The following is an 11,983-nucleotide window of genomic DNA, read 5'->3' on the forward strand; positions in this document are numbered from 1 at the left end:
ACAAGTAAAGCCTTCAGGTAGCTTAATATATATTTCTTCCTCTAATTCCCCATTTAAGAAATCTGTTTTCACATCCATTTGATGAACTATCAGTTTGTAAATGGATGCTATAGCAAACAAAACTCTAATTGTTGTTAACCTTGCAACTGGGGAGTAGGTGCCAAAGAAGTCTGCATCTTTCTTTTGTTTGAACCCTTTAGCAAATAATCTAGCATTGAATTTATCTATTATACCATCTGATTTTAGTTTTTTCTTAAAAATCTACTTACAATCCAATGACTTGGTTCCAGGTGGGAATTTTACAAGTTCCCAAGTGTGATTAGTGACTAAAGAGTCAATTTCACTTTTTATGGCTTCTATCCAAAATACTACAACAAGAGAAGCTACGGCTTCCTGATAGGTTACTAGGTCCTTGTCCACCAGAAATGTGAATATTCCATCACCCAAGTTTATTTCTCTTCTTTTTCTTTTACTTCTCCTTAAGTCTGGTTCTTGCCTAAGTGAAGTACTGATTCCTTGAGCACTCGCTTGTTCTTGGTTTCTAATTTGGTTTTGGAAAGGTTCCCTATTTATTGTTTCTTTTCTCCAAGGGAAGATGTGCTCAAAGAACTCTGCACCTCAGGACTCTATTATTGTGTTGTTTTCAATAACATTTTCAATTGTTTTAATTGCAAAGAACCGATAAACCACACTGTTTTGTGCATGTCTAATGAACACAGTCACATGTTTTTGGTCCCAACTTCTTTCTTTTAGGTTTAGGTATTCCAACCTTTGTTAAGCAGCCTGGTGTGTCTGGAAGTGCGTCGTTAAACACTTCAAAACATCAGTTTAAACATTTATAATTTTATTCTGATTCTTAAACAACTACTTACGCAGTAAAATGATGAGAACGGGTCGTATCCACAGGGAAGCAAGGAAAAAATAATTATGTACTTAGATCTGGGAGAGAGAACACAAAGGGGAGAGTTGTAGAAATATAAAATTAATTAATTAAAAAGAAAAAAATGGAATTCGTTAAAACCAAATTCGAACAGTACTGAGAATAACAAGTGCATAAAAATAAATAATAGAAACAAATAAATAAAAGGAACGAAATAGAAATGTCTAAGAATCCAATCAGAGGTAGTAGTCTCTGGATCTTTCTTTCGACCCTCGAACTTCTTGAGCTAGGCCTTTCGTCTTACTTGGCCGAATTTCAAATCTGCAGAAAATAAATAAAACACAAATTAAATCTAATAAAAATAAATTTGAAAGAAGGAAAAAAATTAAATTGGAAATTAAAGAACAGAAAGTAATTCTAAAACTAAAGAAAAAAAATGGTTGGTATTCAAATCCAGAGGTGGCAATAGTGGTGTTGGCGAACTACAAGTAGGAACCCCTCGTCTTTCCTGGGCGTCCTTCTCTTCCTCTACCCTTTAACTTCTCAAGATCAGCTTTCCTTCTTACCTGGGTGAATTGACTAACCCCTTCTACAAGGCCCCTAGGACCCTTTTCATTGAGAAGGGTGGACATAACTGGAAATAGGGAGAAAGATGGGGGGCGGCAGCTGGGATTTAGCAAAATTAGGGATGCCCTAGGGTTTCTAATGGATGGATAAGATGGTTTTGGGGTGATCCAATGGCTGAGAATGGAAGGAGAGGGCACCCAATATTATGTAGGGATGAGATTTGAGCGCCTAGAAATGGAGGGTATAAATTAGAACATCTAGGGTTGAAGGGGGGAGATTAAAAGAGATGGGTGGTGCCCTAGAGTGGAAGGCTAAGATATAAGATGGGATGGATGGCTGAGATGTAGTGGCTAGGGACTAAATGGTGAGGATTAGCACTTAGGTGGCGCCCTAGGGTTTAGAAATTGTAAAAAGAGTGCCCTAGAATGAGTGGTTGAGATTAAAAGAGATGGAGGGTGGAGATTAAACACCTAGGGGTAGCTAGGGTTTGCTAAGAGTGAAAAGAATGGATTGAAAGGTGCCCTAGGGTTTGCTAAGGCGTCAGGAGCATGCTAATTTAGTAGGAGGGGCGCCAAATTGGGTTTAGCAGATAGGAGGCGCCCTCCTATTCTCAGTTCTTTACAAAAACACCCCCTCTCTCAGCTAGTTTTCACACCAGTTTCCCAAAAACTACACTTCAGCCTAGAAAACTTCCTAGTTTTCTACATAATTTGCACAGAGACCCTCAGAGGTCACGTAATTGATTTTAACAGGGAAAACGGTACACTTTGACTATTCTAAGGCTGAAAATACCCCTGAGTTAATGCCCTTAAGGCATCAAAATGTAGGGTTATCACACCCCCAATTTAACCGTTGCTAGTCCCTTAGCAATGCAGCCTTAAAATTACACTAAGTATATAGATCTTTCCCATTACAAGGTCATCCCTAACAGAATTAATCAAGCATCTTGATTCCAGCATTCTCAAACTCTGTATAGATCGATATTGGGCTTTAGGGGTAGAACTATCTTATTTTGAATATTATCGAAACATGGCTTAAAAATATTATTTTCCCTTCCAATTGCAAATTGTCTTGATAAGATGAGATTGATTTTAAAATCAAATAGGTATTCTTCTTATTATTTCTGACAATGGATTTCTACCCCTGAACTTATTTTTATTGTTACCTTTCACCGTTTTACATGAATCTCGACACTTGACTTAGGTGAAGAGGCCCGATTACTAAGTGTTAGGTAAGTGTCTTTGGCATTGCCTTTTCCGTTTAACGCGAATCTCAACACTTGACTTAGGTGAAGAGACCTAGTTACTAAGTCTAGAGTGTCCATTGACCTTTTATTCTCTCTCTCTTTTTTTTTTTTTGCAACACTATTCAGGTAGTCCACTATCTCTTAACAATTTGAAGAATTTTGTCTAATTTCTTAATCTTTCTCTTCCTATCTTGATAGGGGCAAACTTGGGAGTATTTTCTAATTTCTAAACGGTTTTGACAATATTTAAAAAAGACCAATTTTTGACTCCTATCATTTGCTACCAATTTCTACACAATTCAATATTCTTTTATTAGTTTCCTTAACTTTTTCTGTTTGGGAATCTCTTTTAATGGAAAAATTTTTTAAATTTTAGTGAAATTTTAATTCTCCATCTTTAAAGGCTTAGCTTCACAAATTTATTTATTTTTTTTAATTTTTCTCTCTCTTTCCTCACCCCCCAACTTAATCACCAATGTCCCTAATGGCATGATTAGAATGATGCAAAGAAGATTTGGGCCACAGGGATCAATGAGTAGGGTTTTCTTGAGGGGTTCAAGGTATGCCACCTGGTCTCGAATCAAGAAAATAAAAACTCTAATCCTAAAAGGTACTGAAAAAATTACGTTGGGTTGCCTCCCAACCAGCGCTAAGTTTAACGTCTTCAGTCGGACACATTGACGCACTTTCTTCATCTAAACTCTCCAACTTACTTTTTCATCTTCCGATAGATAGGGTTCAAATTGGGCTAACCAAGGGGTAGGCAGGGCATCTAAAAGATCATCCACTATATCCACCTTGCACTCATCTTCCCCTAGGTTTAGATACATAGAGACACTAAAAATATTTAATCGGACTTTCTACTCCCCTAATGAAATGTCCATTTCTCCCAATTTACAGTTAGTTTTGCATTGGCCATTGCTAGAAATGGACATCTTAAGATTATCGGGATGTGGTTCAATGGGTCATGTCTGGGACGATAAAAACCACTAGGAAGTGACAACCCTCTACCTTGACAATGACGTCTTCAATGACACTTTGAGGAGTGTTAACTAACCAATCAGCGAGTTGCACAATTATCGGGGTTGATTTTAACTCACCGATCATGAACCTATCATAAATGGATGGAAGCAGAGTTATACTGGCCCTAAGATCCACTAGTGCCCGATCAAAGGTGATTCCAGTGATGACACAGCTTATGAGAGGGGCACTAAGGTCTTTCATATTTTGGGGGAGTTGATTTAGGAGAGTTGCACTAACATCTATCGAGAGCATCATTTTTTATGGGGCCGATTGTGGCTCCATCATCTGAGTACACAGCTCTTTCAAGAACTTGGCATAGGCCGGGACATGTTGGATTGCATTAAGGAGAGAAATGTTAATATGGACTTCTTGGCTCTCCTCGTTGTGAGTTTCTTTGTTCTTTAGCACTGGCCCAACTGTGAATGCAGTTGGAAAGGGAACTACGGGTTGGTTTACTATAGGCTCTTCTTCTAAAGTTTCCTTTTCTTATTCTTTTCCCCCCAACTTAGGGTCTTCCTACTCCTTTTCTTCTTCATTAACTCTCGGGTCCTCTAAAATCCACCCACTCCTTAAGGTTATAATTGCCTTATTATTTTCAAACTGGAGGTTCTTAAGAGGTGGTTGAATCTACTGTGGAGAAAAACCCGATGGCTGATTTCTAGGGTTCATAACCGGTTGACTCGATAGTTGCCCTACTCCTCTTCTCGCCTTGGCTTCGGCTAGCTGTCCTATTTGGCTTTCTAATCTATCAAGGGATTGCTGCTAATTTAGGATCAACTGCTAAAATTGCATGAATTGGTCATCTATTGTACATGCTTGAGGAGGTTGTGGGTAAGTCTGATAAGGTTGGGCCAGTTGGTTCCTAGGATGCATCTATTGTACGTGCTTTGGAGAATATTTGAAGCAGTTCTTGATACCCCATGGTGACCTCCTGCTTCTTTGTCATGGCAGAACTTTATGACACTTCGCACTTCTTCCTCGGGAATACATCTCCTTACCAGTCCGTCCCCGCAAATTCTGTACAGGTAAGGTTCATCCCATAGATAATGCTTCACATCAGAGAAAAATTTCCTTCTCTGCTGATATGTCAAGTGAAGTGGCACCACCTTTCTTGCCAAAAAATTAGCCAAATCAACAAACCATGGTTCATTGTTTTTGCTAATCGCATATAGTTGCCCATCTGGGAATTCATCATGCAAGGCTGAATTATTAATATTTTCAACATAATTTTCATCCAGCCTGGATAAATGATCAGCTACTGTATTTTCACTACCCTTCTTGTCCTTAATTTCTAGATCAAATTCTTGTAACAGCAAGATCCATCGTAGCAGCCTAGGTTTTGCATCTTTTTTAGCAAGTAGATATCTCAAGGTATCATGATCAGTGAATACGATGACTTTAGATAATAGCAAATAAGATCTGAATTTTTCGATAGCAAATACTACTGCAAGTAATTCCTTTTCGGTGGTGGAATAATTTTTTTGTGCTTCATTCATGGTCCTACTTGCATAGTAAATGGTATGAAATTTCTTATCTTTTCTTTGCCCTAAAATTGCGCCCAAGGTATCATTGCTTGCATCACACATTATTTCGAAGGGTAGTTCCCATACAAGGGCTGATACAATAGGAGCTTGAATCAATTTCTCCATAAGAGTGTTGAATGCATGCAAACAGTCATCATTGAATTCAAAAGGTACATCTTTAATAAGCAGATTTGTCAAGGGTCTGGCTATTGTAGAAAAATCTTTAATGAATTGCCTATAGAAGCCTGCATGCCCAAGAAAACCCCTAACATCCTTTAATGATTGAGGTAGAGGGAGTTTTTCAATTAGTTCTACCTTGGCTTTATCCACTTCGATGCCCCTAGAGGACACTTTATGTCCTAGAACTATTCCTTCCCTAACCATGAAATGGCATATTTCCCAGTTCAAAACAAGGTTAGACTCCTCACACCTTTGAAGTACCTTTTCTAAATTATGCAAGCATTCGTCGAATGATGATCTATAAATGGAGAAATTATCCATGAAGACTTCCATGAAGTCATCGATGAAATCACCAAATAATGACATCATACAATGTTGGAAAGTGGCAGGTGCATTGCACAATCCAAATGGCATTCTCCTAAATGCAAAGGTTTCATATGGGCAAGTAAAAGTGGTATTCTCCTGATCTTCAAGTGCAATGGGTACTTGAAGATACCCGGAGTAGCCATCTAGGAAGCAATAATATTCGTGCCCTACAAGTCTCTCTATCATTTGATCAATAAATGCCAAAGGGAAGTGATCTTTCCTAGTGGCCTCATTCAGCTTTCGATAGTCTATGCACACCCTCCAGCCAATTATTGTTCTTGTGGGGGTTGATTCATTATTTTCATTTAGAATTACAGTAATCCCCCCTTTCTTTGGTACGACTTGAACATGACTTACCCATGATGAATCAGAAATCGGGTAGATAATACCTACTTCGAGCCATTTCAGAATTTCTGTCTTCACTACCTGTTGCATTTTAGGGTTCAGCCTCCTTTGTGGTTGTGCCTTGGGATTGCAGCCTTGTTCCATCAGAATTTTGTGCCTGCATACTAAAGGGTTGATCCCTTTTATGTCGGCCTTGCTCCATCCTATGGCCAATATGTGTTGCTTGAGCACTCTCACAAGCTTCTCTTCTTGGAGACCTGTCAATTCAGAAGAGATAATTACATGTAAGGTGGAACTGTCTCCCAAAAATATATATTTTAAATGAATGGGTAAGGGTTTAAGTTCCAAAGCTGGAGGTGCTTTGATGGAGGGTAGCAATTGTTTGGTAGAGTCTGGCCCTTTTAGTGGCAGAAATTTTCCTTGTCTTGGCTTACACCCTTCTTTGCCGGCCTCCAAATAGTTCACTGTCTCCTTTTCTTCCTCCCCCATGACCTGTAAAATTTCACATGAATTAGGACTACAACTTTCAAAGGAGTCGTCTAACTTTGGTGAGTTAATCTCAGCCGCCCAAACATCTATATAATCGATTGCATATATTTCATGTTCACTTGTGTTGGGATACTTCATGGTTTGAAATATGTCAAACACCAATTCTTCACCATTGATTCTAAGAGTAAGTAAACCCTTTTGTACATCAATTAAGGCATTACCAGTAGCAAGAAAGGGTCTCCCTAGAATCAATGGCATTGACCTATCTTCCTCCATATCCAACACAATGAAATCGACAGGAATGATGAAATTACCCACCTTAACCAAAACATCTTCTACTATTCCCCTAGGACATTTAATGCTTTGATCTGCTAATTGCAGGGTAATAGTTGTAGATGTTAATTCATGCAATCCGAGTTTTTCAAAAATAGATTAAGGCATTAAATTTATACTAGCACCTAAATCACATAAAGATTTTTCAAATTCGATATTCCCTATGGTGCAAGGTATAGAAAAACTCCCTGGATGCTTCAGCTTTGGGGGCAAATTATTTTGAAGAATGGCCGAGCACTCTTCATTTAACTTCACCATCTCGCAGTCCATCCATTTCCTTTTGTTCGACATCACATCCTTCAAGAATTTAGCATATTTCAGCATCTGTGACAGCACATCAAGAAGAGGGATGTTAATATGGATCCTTTTAAATACTTCTAAAAATTTTTCAAACTGTTTATTCGCCTTCAAAACTCTTCTGGGGTAGGAGAGAGGGAGTCTAACAGCATCTAAATTCAGTTTAGGTGTACTCCCATCAGTCTCCTTTTGCAATTCAGCCATATCAGCTTCCTTTTCATCCTTCTGGGTTTTGCCAACTGTCTTCCCACTTCTTAAAGCTATGGCATTTACTTGCTCTCTGGGATTCTTCTCCGTGTTGCTGGGTAGCCGACCCTCTTTTTCTTTCCGACAACAGATTCACAATCTGCCCCATTTGAACTTCTAAGTTCTTGATCGATGCTTCATGACTTAAAAGTCTCTTATTCTGTTCTTGGAATTTTGCTTCAGTAGCATTGATGAACTTAGAAATTATCTCTTCCAAATTGCTCTTTTTTTCTTGTGGGAGCGGCTGTTGTTGGAATCCCATGGGTGCCTTTTGCTGATTGTTGTTTCATGTAAAATTTGGATGGTTCCTCCACCCTAGGTTGTATGTGTTTGAGTAGGGGCTGAAATTTGGCCTGCCAGTGTGAGAGATAAAATTAACATTCTCATGTGAAGCAAAAGGACTACCTAATGGACAATCAGAATTAGTATGTCCTATTTGACCACAGAAATCACATGGGATGCTAGATGATGTATTTATTGCTGCAACATTAAGACTATCTAATTTTTTTATTCAGATTAGCAAGTTGAGCAGAAAGAGCAGCAAAGGAATCGACATGGTGTACTCCCCTCTGATTGGTGCGGTCATTGCTCCACTGGTAGCTATTTGACACCATCTCCTCCACTAGGTCATAGGCTTCCTCTGGTGTTTTTCTCATGATTGTGCCACTTGTTGCTGCATCAATAATGGATCGATTAGAGGGAGTAATACCATTATAAAAGGTTTGAATTTGACGCCAAATTGGTATCCCATGGTGATGACACTTCCTAAGCATCTCCTTGAATCGTTCTCATGCTTCATACAAAGATTCCCTCTCAAATTAAGCAAAAGTAGTGATATCATTAATTAGTTTTGCTGTTTTAGAGGGTGGGAAATACTTAGCCAAAAATTTTTGGGTTAGATCATTCCAAGTGGTGATACTTCCTGCAGGGAGTGAGTTAAGCCAATCTTTAGCTCTATCATGCAATGAAAATGGAAATAATCTAAGCCTAATAGCATCATCACTAACTCCATTTTGTTTAAATGTATCACATATTTCTATGAAGTTAACAATGTGTACATTAGGGTCATCACTTGGCAACCCACTAAACTGAATACTTATCTGAATCATCTGGATGATTGCAGGCTTGATTTCGAAATTATTAGCATGAATTGCGGGCTTGCAAATACTGGAAGTCACCCCATCAATGGTTGGATAGGCGTAGTCCAAGAGGGTGCGATTTGCTTCTGCCATCTCTTCTTCAATCTCTATTGTTGGTTCGCCAATTTCAACCTCCTCTCTCGCTTTACCTTTATTAGCCCTTTGTAATAAGCGAAGGGTCCTTTCAATTTCAGGATCGAATTCTGCTAGTCCCTCTCTTCTAGTGCGTGTCATGCACTAGTAAATCTGAACAAAGCAAGAATTCGAACAAAATAGAAAAAAAAATAAACAAAATAAAATAATAAAAACAGAAATAAAAATCCAAATTAATCATGGTTAACAAGTTCTAATATTATTTTAGGATTAAATCCCCGGCAACGGCGCCAAAAACTTGATAGCTATGATTATAACCCTAGCAAGTGCACTAGTTATCAAGTAGTATAAAAATATTGTTCCCACGAGGATTTAACAAAATAAGTATTAGAACTACAGTCTTCCCTAATTATTTGGACAATCAAAATTTAGATTTAAGAGTAAGAACTACTGAAAATTAAAATAGAAAAAGAAAACAAAAGCAAGGGCAATCAATAACTGAATATGCAATGGGTGAAATCGCTAGGACCATTGGTCCACCTAACCATTCTAATGAATATTAATGGATGCGATTAACCAAGATCATTTATCATTCCCATAAGCTGAAGTTTTCCCCAATTTTATTTAATATTCTTTCCCAAGATATATTAAACATATTTCTATCAAGTAACCCCTCGATCCCTCGACTAGAGTTCTCAATAATAGAAATGCATTAAGTGCAAGAAAAACTCATATATTCAGATGAATCATGTGTATACATCTCTATATACCATTCAATTCACACCATGAATTATGTGGTCGAATATATAAATTCCTCTCCCGATTCATTCATATAAACCGAATCAATTAAGAGATGGCCACTCCTAATCGCATTAAGCAAATAATTTATAGACTATATGGAAATCACAATCCTGGACAAATCATAATAAAAATATATTCATTATCATGGTTAGGCTTTCCACAGCCCTAGCTAAAAACAAATCAGTTCATGCTAAAGGAAATACAACAAACAAGAGGAAAGAAAGAACTCATGAATTCACCCATGGTGCTGAAATCTCCTCTTCTTCTTGCCGCCACTTCCTTCTTGAAGCTTTCTTGATTTGCTGATCTCCTTCTTGAAGTTTCTTGATGATCTTCTTGATTCACTTCAGAGGGACTTCAGTAATTAACTCAATTATTGATTGATGCCTAAAGCTAGTTCGCCCAACCCTTGATATAGTTTAGAGAGGGGGGTTGTTACAACCACTTGGAGTTATCTCTAGAATAGATAATCCAGGTTAAACTCATCTTATCCTATCTTATCTCTTATCTAATGATCTCAATCTTCAACTTTCTTAGAATTACATCACAAATTTAAATCTGGTAGGACTCTTCTCAGTTTCTTGCTCTTGAATTCGTATTATGCTTCCTCTGCGAATTGGGCTGCTGCAAGTCTTTTCTGTCAGTTGGGCTTCAGCTGCGAATTGGGCCTTTCTACAAATTTCCCTGACTTCGGGCCCGGATTTGACTTTGATGCAGGCCGAATCTGCAAAAGCCCAAAACATGAAAGTTGTAGCTTTCTCTCTTATCGTTCCATTGAGTCTTGAATCAGCCCAATCGGACCTCGGATACGAGAGTTGAGCCCAAATTATTAATCAGTGCCAAAACTGTGAAAAATCATCTGATTTGCCTTGATTTTCTCCTGATGCCCTCTTTCATGCCCTGAACCGAAATACAAGAGTAATGAGTTCATTTAAATGTAAATTAAGTGTAGAAAGACTGAATTTTCATAGATAAGAATATGATAGATTTTCTTCGCATCAGATCCCTTACCTTGGGGGAATGTCGCCCTATTTATACTTGAGGTCGCCTGGTGGTGGACGCTACAGACGGTCAGGATGCGATCTTAGCCCTAGGCGGGAGGACATCTGAGAACCGCCGGATGTGGTCGCACCATTGGTCCTGCACTGGACATTGACCCCTGCCTTGAAAGACGCACTGACTGGCTCCGAGCTCGGCCACGTGTCAGTGCGCCGAAGGCCTACCTAAAGCGCCTACATCAGCTATATATAGGCAAACCCCCACACTCCTTTGCCAAATCCTTGGAAACTTCTTTGATCAAATTGTCGTTTTCCACTACATTACCTGCATTCCTCTTAAACAAGTCCCAAGCATCCTGTTCAGATAAGACATTAAGTGGAATATTTGCTTGGGTCCTCATCGCATGGCACACATCTTGACGCTGAGTTGTGAGTAAGAGTTTGCAACCCCTCCTTTGGCTGATTTCATCGGAAGTGATGAGGGGAATTTTGGTCACCCCACACAACTATCGACATGTGGATGTTGTTGGCAGTACAACGTTCAACACAGCACGGCAGCACGACAAAGCAACACATGGCAATCAGCGCCAGGTACGCAGCCGAGCTGGGGTGAGCTCAGCCACCAACAACACTAGCTCATCCGGAACCGTCCCGTGTGCCACACCCACACGAGCACCGCTATCACAACTGTGGAAACAGCTCGCCGAACCATACACCACAAGACCCAAGGGCAACCTATAATTGCCGTGCGGATCTAGTAACTAACTAACCAGCATACCCCAAACTACGGAAATAGCTCCACAGAAGACTCAAAGACATTGCCTGATGGCAACGAAACCTCAATAGCTATAAAGGGACCCTAGGATCACTTTGAAAGGTATGCACACTGATACCCTCAAAGCTCTCTTATGTTCTCAGAGATTACTCCTACACACTCGCTGACTTAAGAATCAGAGTGCCCTCCCCAGGTAAAAACTACCCGGGCACCCTTACCTCCTTTCCTTTTACAGCTGGCACTGAGCTCGATCACATAGATACCAGCTCAGCCATACAACTCATCACTACCAGGTTGGACCCCTATTCGAACCAGATCACAAGACACGAGGGAGCGTCCAAATTGTACATCATCAGAAGGGAATCCCCAATTTTTTCAACTCTAACTTAGCCCAAATATCATCCAATATGACAAGAAAGCACCTCTCTTTCTCCAACAATTGTCTTCCTCTCACACTTTCTTCATTAAATTCCAAGCCTAACATGTCTGCAATTTCACCTTGTATTTGTTTAAAGTTTGGTTCTTGCGACACCACAGCCATCACGACGACCTTGTCAAAAAATTTTTCTTTCTCCACTTGTTTGCCTACTTCCGTCACCAGGGAATTTTTACCCACACCTCCCATCCCATACACCCCAATGACATGGATATTTTCATCTTTCAATGCCTCCTTGACTTTATC

General features: G+C 39.3%; 1 non-coding gene across 1 annotated transcript; it reads left to right on the top strand.

Annotated features, from left to right (window-relative positions):
• The first annotated feature begins 8,239 nt into the window (after window positions 1-8,239).
• LOC148790365 (small nucleolar RNA R71) lies at window positions 8,240-8,346 on the top strand. Its single transcript, XR_016078970.1, has one exon. It is a non-coding gene; the product is annotated as a small nucleolar RNA R71 (small nucleolar RNA).
• The last annotated feature ends 3,637 nt before the right edge of the window (window positions 8,347-11,983 follow it).

Source organism: Nelumbo nucifera, chromosome 7 (assembly GCF_055504915.1).
Source record: "Nelumbo nucifera cultivar China Antique chromosome 7, China Antique-T2T, whole genome shotgun sequence".
NCBI lineage: Eukaryota > Viridiplantae > Streptophyta > Magnoliopsida > Proteales > Nelumbonaceae > Nelumbo > Nelumbo nucifera.